Source organism: Salmo salar, chromosome ssa09, assembly GCF_905237065.1.
Source record: "Salmo salar chromosome ssa09, Ssal_v3.1, whole genome shotgun sequence".
Lineage (NCBI taxonomy): Eukaryota > Metazoa > Chordata > Actinopteri > Salmoniformes > Salmonidae > Salmo > Salmo salar.
Window position 1 is genome coordinate 148,988,822 of NC_059450.1, and position 25,193 is coordinate 149,014,014.

The window sequence follows — 25,193 nt, forward strand, 5'->3', positions numbered from 1 at the left end:
CTATACACTACTCTACCACACTATACCTACTCTACCACACTATACACTACACTACCACACTACTCTACCACACTATACACTACACTACCACACTATACACTATACTCTACCACACTATACACTACTCTACCACACTATACACCACACTACACACTACACTACCACACTATACACTACACTACCACACTATACACTACACTACCACATACACTACACTACCACACTAACTCTACCACACTATACACTACACTACCCACTATACACTACTCTACCACACTATACACTACTCTACCACACTATACACTACTCTACCACACTATACACTACTCTACCACACTATACACCACACTACCACACTATACACTACTCTACCACACTATACACTACACTACCACACTACTCTACCACACTATACACTACTCTACCACACTATACACTACACTACCACACTATACACTACACTACCACACTATACACTACTCTACCACACTATACACTCCCACACTACCACGCTACACTACTACCACACTATACACCACACTACCACACTATACAACCACTCTACCACACTATACACTACTCACTACCACACTATCACACTACTCTACCACACTATACACCACACTACCACACTATACACTACTCTACCACACTATACAACTACCTACCACACTATACACTACACTGCCACACTATACACTACTACTATCACACTATACACACACTACCACACTATACACTACACTACTACACTATACACTACACTACCACACTACTAGACACTACTCTACCACTATACACTCGACTCTACCACACTATACACTCTCTACCACACTAACACACAGCTACCACACTATACACTACTCCACACTATACACCACACTACCACACTATACACACACTACCACACTATCACACCACCAACCACACTATACACCACACTACCACACTATACACCACTCTAAAACAACACAACCACACCATACACTACTCTACCACACTATTACACTACTCTACCACACTATACACCACTTCACTACCACACTATACACTACACTACCACACTATACACTACACTACCACACTATACACTACACTACCACACTATACACTACACTACCACACTACTCTACCACACTACTCTACCACACATACACTACTCTACCACACTATAAACTACCTACCACACTATACCACACTAACACTACTTCACCGCACTATACACTCACTCTACCACACTATACAATCCACACTACCACACTATACTACTACTCTACCACACTATACACTACTCTACCACACTATACAATACACTACCACACTATACACTACTCTACCACACTATACACTACTCTACCATTACTATACACTACTCTACCACACTATACACTACCTACCACACTTATACACTACTCTACCACACTATACACTACACTACCACACTATACACTTACACTACCACACTATAACACTACACTACCACACTATACACAACTCTACCACACCACTACTCTACCACACTATACACTACTCTCCACACTATACACTACACTACCACACTATACACTCACACCACCACACTACACTACTTCTACCACACTATACACTACACTACCAACACTATACACTACACTATCACACTTACACTACACTACCAAACACACTCTACCACACTATACACTACTTACTACCACACTGACACACCATCTACCACACTATAACACGCACTACCACACTACTCTACCACACTATACTACTCTACCACACTATACACTCATCACTACCACACTAAAAACGCTCTACCACACTATACACTACACTACCACACTATACACTACTCTACCACACTAACACTACTCTACCACACATATACACTACTCTACCACACTATACACTACTCTACCACACTATACACTACTCTACCACACTATACACACACTACCAATAAAAATCTATAACATACACTACACTACCACACTATACACTAACACACTAACTACCACACCATACACCTACCACATACTCTACCACGCTATACACTACTCTACCACACTATAAACTACTCTACCACACTATACACTACACTACCACACTACACTACCACACTAAACACTACTACACCAACTACCACACTATACACCCTTCTTTTACTCTACCACACTATACACTACACTACCACACTCTCAGACACTATACCTACTCTACCACACTATACACACACTACCACACTATAGACCACACTACCAAGCACTATATACCACTTCTACCACACTGTACACTACACTACCACACTATACACTACTCTACCCACACTATACACTACTCTACCACACTGTACACTACTCACCACACTACACTACTCTACCACACTATACACTACTCTACCATGCTATACACTACTCTACCACACTATACACTACTCCACCACATGCCTAACACTACTCTACCACACTATACACTACCTACCACACTATACACTCTACTCTACCACACTATACACTACCTCTACCACACTGTACACTACTCTCACCACACTATACACTAACCTACCACACTATACACTACCTACCACAGTACACTACTCTACCATACACCACTCTACCACACTATACACTACTCTACCACACTATACACTACACTACCACACTATACACCACTTACCACACTGCTATACACTACTCACCACACTACTACACTACACTACCACACTATACACTACACTATCACACTATTACTACACTACCACACTACTCTACCACACTATACACTACTCTACCACACATACACTACACTACCACGCTATACATACACTACCACACTATACACTACTCTACCACACTAATCTCACCACACTATACACTACTCTACCACACTAATTACACCACACTACCACACTATACACTACTCTCACACCATACACTACACTTACCACACTATACACTACTTCTACCACACTATACACTACTCACCACACTATACACTACCTTTTTCTAACACACTATACACCACACTACCACACTATACACTACACCTACCACACTATACACTACACTACTTCACACTAACACTACTCTACCACACTATACACTACTCTACCACACTATACACACTTCTACCACACTATACACTACAATACCACACTATACACACACCACACTATACACTACACTACCACACTATACACTACACTACCACACTACTACCACACTACATTCTACCACACTATACACTGCCACTCTACCATCACTATACACCACTCTACCACACTATACACCACACTACCACACGTGACTCTCACACTATACACTACTCTACCACACCATACACTACACTACTACACTATACACTCTCTACCACACTATACACACTACAATCTACCACACTATACACTACTCTACCACACTATACACTACAATACCACACTATACACCAGCACTACCACACTATACACCACACTACCACACTATACACTACACTACCACACTACTCTACCACAACTACTCTACCACACTATTACACCACTTTCTCTACCACACTATAAACTACTCTACCACACTATGCAAACACTACCACACTACTCTACCACACTAAACACTACTCTACCACACTATACACCACATCTACGCACACTATACACTACTCTACCACTACACTACACTACCACACTCCTCACCACACTAACACTACTCTACCACACTATACACCACACTACCACACTATAGACCACACTACCACACTACTACACCACTCTACCACACTATACACTACACACCACACTATACACTACTCTCCACTATACACTACTCTACCACACTATACACTACTCTACCACACTATACACCACTCTACCACACTACTCTACCACACACACACTACTCTACCACACTATACACCACACTACCACACTATACACCTATCACACTATACACCACACTGACCACACTTATACACTACTCTACCACACTATACACTACACTACCACATTATACACCACACTACCACACTATACACCACACTCACCACACTCACCTTCACCACACTATACACTCACCTTCTACCACACATACCCACCACTCTACCACACATACACTACACTACCACACTACTACTACACACTATACACTACCTACCACACTATAACCACACTACCACACTATACACTCACCTACACACTATACCACACTACCACACTACGCCACACACTATACACTACTCTACCACACTATACACCACACTACCACCTATACACCACACTACCACACTATACACTACTCTACCAACACTAACACCCTACCACACTATAACTATCTACCACCACTATACCTTCTCTACCACACTATACACTACACTACCACACTATACACTACACTACCACATCACTATCCTGACACTACTCTACCACACTATAACTACTCTACCACACCTCTTATACACCACTCCTCCCTACCACACTACACACGATACCACACTATACACTACTCTACCACACAACACTACTACTACCACACTACTACACTACTCTCTACCACACTATAGCACCACACTACCACACTATACACTACTCTACCACACTACTTCTACCACACTATACACACTAACCACACACTACACTACCACACTATACACCACTATACCACACCATAACACCACTCTACCACACTATACACTACTCTACAACTTAACACTACTCTACCACACTTATTACTCTACCACACCAACACTACTTACCACACTATACACCACACTACCACACTATACACTACTCTACCACACATACACTACACTACTCTAACCACACTATACACCACACTACCACACTATACACTACACTACCACACTATACACTACAACTACACTATACACCACTCACTACCACACATTATACACTACTCTCACCACACTATACACTACTCTACTTCCACACTATACACTACTCTACCACACTATACACTTACCACACCCCTACTACACTACTCTACCACACTATAATACTTCTACCACACTATACACATATTCCTACCACACTATACACTACTCTACCACACCATACACTACTTCTACCACACTATACACACTCTACCACACTATACACTACTCTACCACACTATACACTACTCTACCACACTATACACTACACTACTCTACCACACTATACACTCCACACTACCCACACTAACACTACTCTACCACACTATATACTACTCTACCACACTATCACACTACCACACTACACTCCTACCACACTATACACTCTACCACACTAACACTATACACCACACTATCACTACACTACCACACTATCTGCCACATACTCTGCCACACTGTACACTACTCTACCACACTATACACTATTTCCAACACACTATACACTACACTACCACACCTATAACTACTTACCACACTATACACCACACTACCACACTTCATACACCAACACAGCACATAGACCCCTCTGCTACCACACTATACATACACTACCACACTATCACACTGCACTCTACCACCACTATACACTACTCTACCACACTATACACACACTACCACACTATACACCACTCTACCACACTTCTACACTACACTACCACACTCTGCCACTATACACTACACTACCACAACTATACACTACTCTACCACACTATACACTACTAACACTTACACTCTCTACCACACTACACTACACTACCACACTATACACTGCCTACTCACACTATACACTCACCACACGTACACTACACTACCACACTATACACTACACTGCAACACTACACACTCCACCACACTATACACTACTCTACCACACTAACACTAACTACCACACTATACTACACTACCACACTACACTACACTACCACACTATACACTACACTACCACACCAACCACACTACTCTACCACACTTACACTACTCTACCACACTATGACACTGCTCTACACACAAAAATAAAATAACTCTAACACTATACACCACATTACCACACTATACACATCTACACACTATAATACAAAAAAACACAATACAACTTCAAACTATACACATCTACCACACTATACACTACACAACAATACACACACAAAATAACACACCACAATACACACAACACAAAACACAACAAACACTACCTAAAATAAACCTACACATAACTATAACACAACAACACACACACATTTACCACACAACACAATCACCACACAAACACACACACATATTAAACCAACACAAAAAACAAAACAACTTAACACATAAAAACTATAAAAAACACTATAATACCACACACATAAAACACAACAACACTACTTCTACACAACTAACACATAACTCAAAAACAATAAAAAAAAAAAAACCAACTAAAACACAAACAAACATCTACACACTATACACCACACTTACACACATACAATATTTAACACAACAACACAACACTTCTACCACACTATACACTAAAATAACACATAACTACTAACACTATACACTCACTCTATACACTATACACATCATACACATATACACAAAAATTAACTACACACCACACTATTTATACCAAAACCACACAAAATACACATACAATACTTCTACCACACTATAACTAAACACATATAACTACATAACATATACACTTACTTACACACTATACACTACTCTACACAATAACAAACGTTTATTAAAAAAAAAAAAAAAATAAAAACAAATAACAATAAAAAAACACTATACACTAGAAAACACATAAAAAACACAACAACTAAACAAAACATAAAATAACAACTAAAATCCAACACATCACACAAACAAACTAACACCAAAAACAAAAAAAACAAAAAAAAATATAAAAAAAAAATAAAAAAAATAAAATAATCACAAAAACTATAACACAAAAATTAATTAACAGCCCATACACTACTCTACACAATACACCACTAACACCATACACACAACACACATAACCACATACACACATAAACTACACACAAACACACACCACACAAAACTAAAAAAAAACACACTATAAAACTTCACCACACTATACAAACTACCACATATAAACAAAACTAATCTACACACAACACACACACCACACTATACACTACTACACAAATACACATAATACACCACTTACCACACTCATACACTACAAATTACCTCACTATACAACACTACCACACTATACACTTTACACTAATACTATAACAAACTCACATCTACCACACCACCTACACACTATACACCACTTCTACCACAATAAAAACACACTATACTACCACCTTTACACACTCATAAATAAAAAAAAATAACACAAACAAAAAAAAACACACCAAAAAACCACAATAACAACATCACACTATAACCAACTCACCACACTATACAACACTACACACTAAGAACACTACCACAAACAATAACCAACTATACAACACTAACAATACACACACAAATAAATAACACTAAACAATCTAACACTATAAACATTAACACACATCTACCACACAAACTACACTACCACACTATACACCACACCACCACAACATACAATAACACACTAAACACACACAAACAATAAACACACACACATAACATACACAATAAAAACAAATTAAAAAAACACACACAATAAACACTATAAAAACACAAAAAAACACATAACAACAAACACAAATAACAAAAATACACACAAACATCTACACACTATAAACATAACATAACAAACTAACAATAAACACACATATAACTACACAAACATAAATAAAACATACAAACTAAACTATAAACATACACTAACACTAGACACAACTACCACACCTATACACACACTATCACACTATAAATACACACCAAAAACAAAAATAACACTATAACACACACATAAAATCACACACTATAAACACTACACACATAACTACAACCAACTACAACAACAAAAAAAAAAACAATTAAACACACATAAAAAACAAACACTAAACACTTCACCACAATAAAACACAAAAAAAAAAAATACCACACACTATTAATAACTACCACACTACTCACCACACATACAAAAACAAACTATAAACCTAACACATAAATACACAATAAACACTCAAAACAAACAATACACAACTACACACAAATACACAATAAATAAAAACTCTACAACATAAAATACAACTATACACACACTAACACAAAACATCTAACACACTATACACATTCACCACACCATAGCACTACCTACCACACTATAAACACTACACACTAACATACATATACCACACTAAACATAACCACACAACCACAATACACATAACACAACACACACAAAAAAAAAAGAAAATAAGAAAATACACACTAACATATAAATCTACCACAAAAACTATAACCACTACACATAAACACAACAATAAAAAAAAAACAACAAATCAACACAAACAAACATATAAAATACCACACCATAAGTTCATTACTCTACCACACTATACACTACACTACCACACTTATACACTACACTAACACAAAACTTCAAATAAACACACAAATATACACACAAAAAAAATCAACAAACACTACCACACACTAACAAGACACTAACACAATAATAAACAAAATAACTAAAAAAAATCATACACACAAACATACACAAAAAAAAACAACACTAAATAAAACACCACCAAAAAAAAAAAACACAACAAATCAACACAAAAATAAAACTAAAAACTAAAAAAAAAAATAAAATAAATAAATAAAAAAAAAAAAAAAAAAAAACACACACTATAAACACACACTATAAACAAAAAATTACACAATAACTAAACCACACATACATAATAACACACAACATACAACACAATAAATCTAAAATACAACTCACCACACCATACAAACTCTACCACACAAACAAACCACAATATAAACCACACTATACACTACTAAACTATAACACAAACACATACATACACTACACACATACACAAAACACATAATTAAATTTTATAATACACAAAAGAAAAACACACATAAACACCACACATAAACATCTACCACACATACACAATAAAATAAAAAAAAAAAAAAACCACAATACCACACTAACAATACACCAACTACCACAGCTAAAAAAATAACTATCAACACTATACACATTCTAACACAAAATAAATACTATACACACACACCACACTATAACTACTCTACCACACATAAACACTAAAAAAACACACAAAAAAAACAAAAAAAAAATAAACTATAATAACAAAATACACAAAACATTCACCTACACACTATACACACACAACACATAATCCATACCACACCATACAAAACCTAAACAAACATTAAAAAACTACACTACACACAATACAACACTACCACACACACTACCACACTAGACACTACTTCAGTACCACACTATAAACCACTTCTACTACACTATACACGACACTACACACTATCTACATACTATACACTACTACCACACTATAAAAAACAAACAACACACATAACTACAAACACCAAACATACAAAAAAAACAAAAACAACACATAGACTACACTAACACATACACCACAACTACACACTATTAATTCACACTAACACTATACACATTTCTACACACAAAACACTTAACACACATACACTTTTACCGTACCAAAACAATAACACATACACTACACTACTACACCATCTAACAAAATATTAAAATACACACACTACCACACTATACACTACTCTACCACAACACACTATAAAAACACACACACACGCTATAGACCACTAAAATAACACAAAAAAGAAAACAAAAACACTAAAACACTACCACACATAAAAAACACTATACACAAACACAACACAATAAAAAAAAAAATAAAAATAACCATCACCACAAAAACAAATAAACTCAAAAAAATAAAAAAATAAAACAAAACACTTAACACTACCACACTATACACTACCTACAAATACACTACACACCACAATACAAAAAAAAAAATAATACACAACAAAATGACTAACAAAACAAATACAATAACAAACAATCTACCACACATAACCACTACAATATACACCACACTACCACACTATACACAAACTAAAATAAAATACACATATACACAAACCACAAACACTAAAACAAACATAAACTATAATACACACATACCACACTAAAACATAACAAAACACACACATAACAACAAAAAACTAAAAAAAATAAAATACACACAAACAATAAAATACACACTACACACTATACACCACACAACACATAAAAAAAAACAAACAAAAATAAATTAAAAAATAAAAATAAACAAAAAAAAAAATAAACCAACAAACCACACACACATACACATCAACCACACATACACACACTACACACACTAACACAACTAAACTAACACTATACACACACTACACACATACACTACACCACACATACAACACACCACACATCACCACAATACACACTCTACCACACTATAACACACTACACACATAGACAACTAACAATACAAAAAAAATACACTAACTACACAAAAAAAATAAATAAAAAAACCAATCACACACATACACACACACCACAAATAACACTCTACACAAAAAAACAAAAATACCAAAAAAATACCACAAAAAAACAAAAAATAAAAAAAAAAAAAAAAAAACACAAACACAAAAAAACACAAAAACAATACCACACTCATAACCACTTACACAATAAAACTAACACTAAATCACACTACACAATAACACTATACACACTATACACTACATTACCATTTCATATACTTTACCACACTCTACACTACTCTTACCACACTTTTTACACCATCAAAAAAAAAAATAACAACATATAACACTATACACAAAACAAATAACACACCACAACAAAATAACAACAACAATAACAATACAATTACACAATAACACACTAAAATAAAACACACAAAAAAAAAAATAAACTAACACCATAACTAACACACACACTAACAAAAACTCTAACACCATACACCATCTAACTATACACACTCACAATATAATACACTAAATACTTTAACACATAACACTCTACACACTATACACCACACTCAGCACACTATACACCAAACTACCACACTATAAACTACCACACAAACAACACAAAACATAAAACATAAAACACACATACACTACTCACACACTAAATAAACACACATAAATACCACAATAAAACACACTACCACACTATACACCACACTACCACACTATACACCACCAATAAATACACACTACCGACCACACCACTACACCACACACCACCACCACTTACCACACTATAAACTTTACCACACCATACACTACTCTAACACTATACACTACACTAAAAATACAACAAACTTTACGACACTATACACCACTCTACCACACTATACACCATCATTACCACACCATACATACTACCACAATAAAACCACACCACTCTACCACACCATACACTATACACCAACTACACACATACACCACACTACACACTATAAATATAACATACACAACCACTATACACACTTCCTACCACACATACACACTCTAACGATACACTACACAACACATACACTAAACACCACACATACACTACTCTAAACACATACACATATCTAAACATAAACAACCTACACACATACACAACAACAAAAAAAAAAAAACACATACAATACTAAACACTAAAATACCACACATACATAATACTAACAAATTCAAATAACACATACACTTAACACTATACAACACAACAATAACACAAAACTATACACCACATACCACACATACACACACACACACATACAACACTACCACAATACACAAAAAATACACACAACAAACTACACAATAAACTCTACCACACATACACTACACTACCACACTACTTCTACCACACTATACACATCACCACACATAAAATCTACACACTATACACATTACAAATAATAAAAAAACTAAAATACAACAAAAAAATTAAAATAAATAAAAAATAATAAAAAAATAACATCTACCACAAAACTAAAAAAACTACACACATACACAACACCACACAACAACACAATACACATTCTACCACACTATACACTAAAGAACTATAACCACACTAACAATACACACTACCACACTATACACTACACTCACCACACTATACACCAACCACACTATACACTACCAAACACTATACACCACTTTCCTCACCACATATACACTATCACACACCATACACCACAACCACACATAAAAAAAATACAAACTAACAAAAACTACCTACCACAATACACCACTCAAAACTATAAAAAAAAATACACTACACACCATACACACAAAACACAAAAACTACCACACTAACAAAACACTAACACCATCTAAATATAAAAAAAAAAAAAACATCACACACTATAAAACAAATAAAAAAAAAAAAAAACACACACACACATACACATCAAAAAAACACAACTATACACACACCACACAACAATAAAATACACACTATAAATTACCAATATACACACATACACACATACACACACTAACAAACAACAACAAAAATAAAAATAACACTACCACACCATAAAAAAAAACAAAAATAAACACAACCACCACACTATACACCACTCTACACAACACACACTAAAAAAAAAAAAACAAAAAAAAAACAACACACAACACACAACAATACAACAAAAACATACCACACATAACACTAAAATACACACACAAAACTAACAATAACACACACCACAACTATACACACAACACTATAAAATTACACACATAGATACACTACACACTATACACACTTAACACAAAAACTACAAATATAACACCTAAAAAAAAAAACAACAACACAACACATACAACTTCTACCAAATAACCACACAACAAAACCACACACCAAAACACAATAAATCTACCACACTATACACAATTCTACCACACATAACAACTACACATAATACACACATACAACTACCACACCATACACCACACTACACACTATAACACTCTACCACACCACTACATACATACACACCACTACACACTATACACACACCCCACCACACTATAAACACTACACACTATAACCAATTCTACACACTATAAAACACCACACATAAACATAAACAAAATCACCACACACAAAAAAAACAAAACAAAACAAAAAAAAACAAAAAAAAAAAAATCACACAAAAATTACAAAAACAAAAAATAACAAACACAAACAATAACCACACACACAAACAAATTTACACACTATAAAAAAAACAAATAACTAAAAAACAACACTAACACCACCAACACACCAACAATACACACTAACAAAAAACTAAACATAACACATTCAACAAAACTACACACATACATAAAAATAAACACACACACATACACACTCACACACATAAATCACCACAAAACTATTACACACCATACACTACCTCTACCACACTATACACTACACTACCACAAAAATCACACAATAATACTCTAACACTATAAACTATAAACAACAAAACACAAACATACTCTAACAATAAAAAACAACCACACATAAAAAAAATAAAATACACAACAACACACACACCAAAACTAAAACATAAATAACACATAAACTAACACAAAACACACAACATAAAAACAAATCTAACTACCACACATACACTAACTACACACACAAAAAAAAATAAAACACACTAAAACACACACAAAACTACACACTACTCTACCACAATACACAACTCTAACACTATACACACACACCACAATATATAATAAAAACAACTACACACTAACACTACACTACACACACTCTACACACTATAACACAAACAAAATAAAAAAAAACAAAATACAAAAACATAACAAAAACAAAAAAAAAAAAACACTATACACACTCTACCACACTATTCACTACACTACACACTAAAAATAACAACACATACACACTATACACAAACAATTCACACACATATTAACACTATAATAGCACATACAATACCACACTATACATCACACTACACACATACACAAAAAAAAAAAAAAAAACTAACAATACAAATCTACCACACAATACAATAAAAAAACAAACTACACACATACAACACAATACACACACCACACTATACACCAATCCTAACACTATAAACTACACTACCACACAACAATATTTTTCACTAACACACACTCTACCACACATACAATAATACAATAACACACTAACACATACACTACACTAACAATAATAACACAAAAAACACAACACAATACACCACACACAACACTATACACCACACTACCACACTATACACCACACTACAACTAAGACCATACTGCACCACACTATACATCAACTACCACACCATACACACACACATACATACACACCATACACTACACCACACTTTACACTAAAAAAATAAACAAACAAATAAATAAATAACCACACAAAATATCAAAACAAAACATACACCACTACCAAAAACAACACTATAATACTCAACACAAATAAAATAAAAATACACGACTTCACCACACAACACTATCCACTACCACACATACACTATATACATAACTTCTACACACAACAACACAAAATAAAATACTAATTCTACACAATAAAAAAATAAAAATTAACTAAAAAACACCACAACTATAAACATAACACAATAAACTCTACCACACTATTCACTACACTACACAACTTACCACACTATACACTATGGCCACACACTACCACACCATACACCACACTACCACACTATACACTACTCGTACCACACATACACTACCTACCAAATACACACAACACTATACACTACTAACCACATATACATCACATCACCACACTATACACATAACACTAAAAAACACAGAAACTACCACACATACACCAACCACACCATAAACTACAAACACAAAAAAAAATACACAAATACACTACTTCACCACACATAATTACACTACCACACTATACACAACTACTCACCACAATATACACTACACTACCACACCATACAACACACTATACACATCCACACTTATACACCACACTACCAAAATAACACACTGTCAATATTACACATACTACACAATAGACTACAAGTAATAACTATAATCACACATGTTGGCCACACTACCACACCATAACCACTTCTACCACACTATACATCATTTCTACACACTTTAAACTGTTTCTACCACACTATAACACTACTACTTTACAATATACCACACTATACATCACTCTACTCACACTATACACCACACTACCATACTATACACCACACTACCACACTATACACCACTCTAACACACTATACACTACATTATATCATTAATTATAGACTACTTCTACCACACTATACACTACTTACACAATAAACATTAAAACATAAAACAACTATAACTATAACACTATAATCACACTACCACACATACACTCACTCACAAAAAACACACAATAAACTAACACTATAACACTTACCACACATAACACTCTACACACTATACATTACATTAACACATAATACTAACACCAAACTACACACATACACAAAAAAAATAAACATAAACTCACCACACCATAACAACACAATACACCAAATACAAATAATACACTACACAATAATACTAAAATAAAACTAACACATTCAAAACCTAAATTATAACTACAAAATAAACACAACAATAACGACATACAATACATCACCACACAAACCACTCTACCACACTATACACCACACTCAACACACTATACACTACTCTACCACACTATACACTACATTACCACACCATTCTACCACACTATACACTACTTCTACCACACATATACACTACACTACCACACTATACACCACACTACCACACTATACACAACTAAATATAGATCACATAAAATAACAAAAATATATACTGTACTACCACACATCAATACACCACTCTACCACAATTATACACTACTCTACCACACTTTTACACACTACACAATACACTACCACACACATAAACAAAATACACACTATAACCACACTACAAATATAAATCACATACACATTACCACACTATACACTACACTTACCACACATTTTACCACACTATAACACTTCACACCACACTATACACCACAAACACTAACACTAATTACCACACTACTTCTACCACATTAAACACCTACTTCTACCACACATACACTACTCTACCACACAACACTAACTACCACACACTTACTTACAACTTTAAAAAACTAAAAAACTACACCACACACAAAATAAAAATATAAAATACACTACATACCACACACAAAATACAACTACAATACATACACAAAAATAAAAATAAACAAAAACACAAAAACACCAAAATTATATAATAAAACTATACACTACTTCAACCTATTACTATACACTACACTACACAATAACTAACAAACACATAAAAAAACTATACATACTCTACACACTATACACTATTTCCAACACTATAACTACTCTACCACACTATAACTATTTCTACCAACACTATACACTACACTACCAATACTTAACACACTATACAACAACTCTACCACACTTATAAACTCACACTACAATACTATACACTACTCTACCCACACTACTCTACCACTCATTACACTACACTAACACACACTTAATAAATAATACACTACCACACTAACAAATACTTTTTACATACTTTCCTACCACACTATACCACAATGAACACTTACCACACTATAAAAAAAAAACTCACAAATTCACAAAATTACACACATACACTATACACCACACTCACCACACTGTACACTACTTCCTACTAGTTACTATACAACTACTCTACCATCGCCATACATAATACTACAACTATACACAACCACGCCATAATACACTACAAAAACAAACTATCACACATACACCATCTCACCACACTATACAATATTACAACACCAAAGAAACCTTCCAAACACTATACACTACATTACCACACTATACACACACTACACAAACACTACCACAATACACACTTTACCACACTAACATACTTCTACCACACCATTTACATACACTACTCACAAAATAACTACACCACCACACATTAATTATTAAACTATACACACTTTCCACCACACTATACACCACACTAACACCATACACTACATTAACACACTATAACCACACACTACCACACTATACACTACTGTACATTACTATAAATACTAACATAAATATTAAACACATCACCACACATAACTACTACCACACTATAAACACACACCACACCATACACCACACCACCACACCAAACAAACACATACACACATTACCACACATAACACTCCACCACACCATACACTACTAAACATACACACTTACCAATACAAAATACTACCACACATATACTAACTAAACATACACATTAACACTATACACACTTAACAATAATACCTACCACACATAAACAAAAAAAATTAACAAAACAACACAAATATAGACTACCACACAACACTACTTTATCACACCATTCCTACCACACTATACACTACACTACCACATTTACAACAATACAACACACAACACACTCTACACACAAACACTAATACTAGAAAAAATTACCACACATAAACGACTCCTACTACACATAACACACTACCACACATACACTCACTCTACATATCATTCATTACACTAAACACACTTAACACACTATAAATAAACACTACAAATATACACATCACTAAAATACACTACTTCTATACACATAAATTCTACCACCTATACACTACTCATACACTATACACTACTCTACCACGCTTATGACACCACACTACCACACCATACACCAAACCACACACCATACACATCACCACACATACAATAACCACACATAAATTAACCTACCACACTAAATACATACCACACTATACACTATAAAACTATACACTGCCTAACACATGGCTAACTCCTACCACACATAAAACACAAACAACCCAACACAATACACAACCAACAATACATTTATCACACATACACACTCTACCACACATACACCACACAACAACATAAATTACACTACCACACTAAAAAAATTATATAATATACACATTTTAAAAAATTATAACAAAAATACTAACTATATCACCAACAAACACATAACCACTAAAATAACAAACACAATAACCACACAACACTATACAATACCACACACATACACTACACACCACACTATACAAACCACACTATACACTACCTACCTACACATACACTATTCTAACACATAACATACACACAAACTATTACCACACATAACCACACTAACACTAAACTACCAAAAAAACTAAAAAAATTACCACACTATAACTATCAAAATAACACTTAAACTATGACTACACTACCACACGATACACTACCCCCACTCATACCTTATACACTACCACACAAACACACTACCAAAATAACTCCACTACCACACATAACATAAAATAAAATAAAAAACCACACTACCAAAATAGCACCTCACACTACCACACCATTACCACACAAAATAAAATAAACCACACAAATAAAATTTTACACTACCACACACATAACACATAACATAACAAAAACACTACCACACCATACACTCACTCTACCACACTCATACACTACACTACCACACTCACTCTACCACACATACACCACACTACCACACCATACACCACACTACCACACTATGTGCTTTCCAATTGGTTACACTACACAACACACTATACACCACACTACCACACTATACACCACTCTACCACAAACACACCACACTACCGCACTACACACACTACTTCTACCACACATAACTACTCTACCACACTACACACTACAAACACATACATACCAAAATAACACACTAACAACTTCACAAATAAATTTTATACCACACTAACACCACACTACCACACATACACATTAACACCACTCTATACACATAATTTACACCAAAAATAAAATAACACTCACACACATAAACCATACACATCATACATAAAACAAACAAAACACATTAACACAAATCACATATAAAACAAAAATTACACTACACATATCTAAGTTATAAATCTAATACTATACACCACACTACCACACCATAGAACAAACACATTAACCACTAACACATACACTACACTACCACACCATACACCAACACACATACATACTACACACATACATTACTACACACTTTACATACTAAAAAAACAGATACTTTAACACATAACTACTACATTATACACTACCTACCACACCAAAAAACCAACACATAATTACTTCACCAATAATTATACACTACTACCACACTATAAATTACTAACCACACTTTACACTCACTTAACACAATACACTATTACATGCTAAGTACACTACTCCTCACCACACTATACACTGACTTCTACCACGCTATACACTACTTCTGTCACACTATACACTACACTACCACACTATACACTACTTCTTACCACACTATACACAACTGTCACTTCACACCATACATCACACACTACTTCTACACAAAACTAACAAAACATAAACCACACACTCACAACAAACACTTACACACAAACAAAATAAAAATAACATAACAAAAATTTCACCACACTAAAAAAAAACAAAACCACACATACACTACACACCATAATACATCTACCACACATACACTACTCTACACACATAACACCTAATAAACACTACTACCACACATACACCAAACACACTATACACTACCTACACACCATACACAATAACAATAAATTAAACATAACATTCACAATTATAAACATCTACCACACAAAAAAACATCTATTAACCACACATAAACACACCACACTATACACAACACAAAAAAACACAAAAACACAAAACTACCACACATAAACACTACACACCAGACACACTAACACACTATACACACTATACACACTATACACATTACACAATACATCACTACACATAAACACAACAAAAACAAAATACACCACACTACCACACCACTACCACACTATAACACTACAATACCACACTATAAACCACTTACTCACCACAATATGGCTTCATCACACTACCACACTACCTCTACCACACATACACTACACAAACTCACCACTATACCACACCATACACACTTCACACACATAAAAAACACTATAACATACAAACAACAACACACTATACACACACTACCACACATACACACCTATCATCATATACATCACACTACCACATTATATCTAAAACCACTACACTATACACTACTACCACACATACAACACTAACAATACAAACTAACAAAAAACTAAAAATAACAATAAACTATATTACATAATACTAACAAAAGACCACTACTACACACAATACTATACACACATACACTACACTACACACAAAAAATAAAAAAAAAAACACTCTACCACAAATACACACATACCACACATACACCACACTAACACAATATACACAAAAATAAATTAGTTTATTAAACACATAAAACACACAATAATACACTAAAATAAAACTACCACACCATTTTCAACTCTTCACCACACTATACACTATTCTACCACACTATAAAACTACACCACCACACATACACTTATACTATTCACACTACTAAAAATAACTTAAATATAAACCAAAACACACATAACATAAACACATACACAAACATACACACTCACCACACAAGACACACAAACCATACACAAAGTACCACACTATACACCTTTACTCATCACACTATACACTTACTTCCCACAACACCATAACTACACAAACATAACACTTCTACCACACATAAAAACTACCACACTATACACTCACATTACCACACTATACACTACTTCTACACAATACACACTTACACCACACACAACACCATACTACACACCATAGACTATAACAATACACATTTACCATAAACTTACATAACACAAAAAAACAATAAAACACTATAACACCCTCACAACACATACACACTATACCACACTTAAAAATCAACAAATACATTCACACTACCACACTACTAATACACCACCACAGCACCACACATACACCATCAAACACTAAAACTATAAACAAAACACTACCACACCACCTACACACATAAATATACCACACTATACAACCACACTACCACACTATAAACTCAACACCAAACTAATTACCTTCACCACACTATACACACTCTACCACGATACACTACACTACACACATAAAAACTAACATCATACAATCACTACTACCACACTATACAAACTTACCACACTATACACCAACCTAAATAATATAAACTAACACAAACACATAACATAAACAACACTAAAATAAATAAACTATAAAAAACAATAACACACATAAAAAAAAAATATACACTATACACACTATAAATACACTACCACACATACACTACACTACCACACTATACACCACACTACCACATCATGTGACTACACTACACACAAAAAAACAACAATTAACAAATATACACACTCTACAACATAAACAAAAATATTGACACACTCTACACACTACATACCACACCTTAACAAACTACCACACTATAAACCACACTACCACACTATACACTACACTACCACACCAACACCACTACAAACTAATCACACCACACTACCACACCATACAATTACTCTACCACACTATACACCTACTCTCTACCACAATACACTACAAAAAAAAAAAAACAAACACATACACAACTAAAAAAGTTAAATAAATAAAAACTAACACTACTCACTAACATACACTGTTAATTCTACCACACTATACACTACTTCATCACACTGATACACTACACTACAACAATATACACTACTTCTACCACATTATAAAAACAACAAAAAAAAATAAATAACATTCATCACCAAATACACACACAAAACAAACCAACATACACATTCAACACACATACACTACTCTAACACACATAACTACATTAACCATAAATTTCTACAACATTCAACACAAAATACACACAACACACACAAACATTAACACCACACATACACAAACAACAAAACACTACACAATACACACTCTACCACACTATAACATTAAAATATAATATACACACTATACACCACACTATCACACATACACTACCACACTATACATATACTTTTAAATACTATACACTACACTACCACACAAAACTACACACTATAACACTCTTTACATACACTATACACCACCTCTACCACACTATACACTACACTACTACTATACACTGTCACAATATACACTATCAACACATAACTCTACACAAAACAACAAAATAAAATACACACAATACACACCATATTTACTTGTATTTACTACATTATCACCACTACTACTTAACAATACATATACTAAATAACACATATTACATACATATACACATATAACACCATACTAATATATACTATCATTTTACAACTACTTTTTTACACACTATATACTACCTAAAACAACCAACAAACACCTACAAATTACATAACACAAACACATAACACCACCACACATACACACACTACCACACTAAACCACACTAACAATACACCACTAACACTATACAACTCCTACCACAATACACTACACTACACACATACACACTTTTACCACATTATACACTTACACTACACACATACACTAGCAATACACACAATCACATAAACAAAACAAATAAAACTACCACACTATAACAAAAAAAAAAAAATAAAAAAAAAAAAAAAAAAACATAACCACACTACACAATACACTACACTACCACACACTACCACACTAAACACTACTCTACTAAATATTCACCACTCACAACTATACACTACTCTACCACACATCAAACACACATACACTCACTTCTCACCACATTATAAATCTACCACACAAAGTATACTACACACTATTCTAATACACTATACATACTTACCACACTATACACCACTACTTTACCACACTATACACCAAATTACCACACTATACACTACCCTAAATAATAAAACTACACAATACACAAACACACATACACAATATCACACTATACACTACACTAACACATAACAAACACATACATACATAAAAACTAAACACATAAAAAAATAACACTATAACTATTCCTCTCTACCACACTATACACTACACTACCACAATAACTATCACAAAAAACACACCAAAACACACTACCACACAAACTTCCACCACATAACTTCCACCACACTATACACTACACTACCACACAAACACACTATATACACACCACACATAACATACCACACATACATACTCTACCAACTATACACAACTACCACACTACTCTACCACACATACACACTTAACACTATACACCACACTACTACATTATACACTACTTCCACCACAGTATTCACTTCTACATAACACACATTACCACACTAAAAAAATTCACACATACACCACAACCACACTATACACAAACACTTCACATCATACATACAAAATACAATATACCACAATACACTACTTACATAACTTATACACCAATTAATACACTATAAAAAAACATAACTATAAAAAAAAACAAAACCACACATACACACTCTACCACACAACAACAAAATAACAAAAAAATAACACATAACAATTAAAAAAACACACAACATACACAACTCTACCAAACTATACACCACACACTACATATACACTATTACAAATTAAAAAACCACATTCAAACATAAACAACACACAAAAACAATAACTCACACACACCAAATCATAATACACAACTACACAAAAAAACAAAAATAACACACAAACATAACACTCTCTACCACACTATTCACACACTACCACACTATTCACCACACTACTACACATAAACCACACACACACAAAAAAAATAACTTACTTCTTACACACTATACACTACTCTACCACAATAACACTCCAACACTATAACATCTACCACACATACACTTTACACTACCACACTATACACCAGTTAGTTAAACACTACACTATACACAAACCAACACCTTATACAATACACTTATACACATACACACTTAACTACCACACTAATTACTACACCAACACACTATACACACTTACTCTACCACACTATACATTTTACCACACTATACACTACCACACTATATCTTCACAACATAACAAAACAAAATAAAAATACACACAGTACCACACATAACACTTCTACACACAACACACACTAACAATAAAAAACAAACAAAATAAAAAAAATCAAAAATAAACATAACACAATAAAAAATACCACACTATACACCACACACTTACACTATACAACTTCTACCACACCATACTACTCTGCCGTACTTACTACACACTTCCTAAAATAACATTCTACACAATAACCACACTACACAATAAAAACACACATAACACACTACACACATACACAATCTTTACCACACTATACACTAACTAACAAATAACTACACTACACACATAACACTTCACACAAAAATCTAAAATAACATAAAAACACAAACTAACACATAACAAAAATAACTATTCTATCACATTATACACTCACTACCACACTATGGACACTAATACCAACAATACCAACTAAAACATTTAAAAAAACACTACATAATACACAACACAATTCACTACAACACATAAACAAACACACATAAACTCAACACAAAACAAAAAACAAAAAAAAATAAAAAACCAAAACTACACACTATACACTACTATACCACGCTTATACATTACACTACCACGCTATACACTACACTACCACGCGCCATACACACACACACCATACACACACCACCGCCACATGCCACCACACTATCACACAAAACACACTAACACACTATACTATTACACTAACACAAACATTAACACTATACACTAAAAAAATAAACAAAAAAAAATAAAATAATTATCAACAATAATAACAAACAACACATAAACACTCTACCACACAATAAAATACTTTACACACATAACACATTAACACTATAACTATTCTAAAATATACACTAACAAACACCAAACTCTACACAAAAACAAAATACATTAATACATACACTACTTTACCACACATACACACAAACACTGATAACACTTACCACACAATACACAACTAAAGAATACATGATACACATTTTATACACTAACCACACATAACAAAAAAAACACAAACATAACACAAAAAACACATAACTACAC